The sequence below is a fragment of the Octopus bimaculoides genome, chromosome 2 (assembly GCF_001194135.2).
Source record: "Octopus bimaculoides isolate UCB-OBI-ISO-001 chromosome 2, ASM119413v2, whole genome shotgun sequence".
Classification (NCBI taxonomy): domain Eukaryota; kingdom Metazoa; phylum Mollusca; class Cephalopoda; order Octopoda; family Octopodidae; genus Octopus; species Octopus bimaculoides.
Genome location: NC_068982.1, coordinates 44,099,015 through 44,099,453, shown reverse-complemented (window position 1 = coordinate 44,099,453; position 439 = coordinate 44,099,015). Strand labels below are relative to the sequence as shown.

General features: G+C 31.7%; 1 protein-coding gene across 4 annotated transcripts in view; it reads left to right on the top strand.

Annotated features, from left to right (window-relative positions):
- The window catches only part of LOC106869733 (zinc transporter ZIP11), a 172,182-nt gene that overhangs the window by 152,340 nt on the left and 19,403 nt on the right, over nt 1–439 (top strand). The window lies entirely within an intron of this gene.

Below are 439 nucleotides of genomic sequence, written 5' to 3'. Positions count from 1 at the left end.
TATATATATATATATATATATATATATATATATATATATATATATGTAAACATGTATGTTATGTATGCATATGCATATATAAATATATACATATATATATGTATATATATATATATAATATTCATCTATATATACATTTGTATTTTTAGATACACACACACATACACACACAGAGGAAAACACACACACATATGCAGCCATGCACAAACCATCACCGCTGACACCACCGGTGCTGCCGCTACCACCTCCACCGCCACCACCACTGTTGTCATATAATAGCAACTGACCTTCAAGTGTGCAGATGCATGTGTATGTGTGCATCTGTATGTGTGTGTGTGTATGCATCTGTGTGTGTGTGCTAAGATGAATGCATTGGTGTACTGACCTAGAAATATACATACATGCATACATGCATATATATATATATATATATATATAT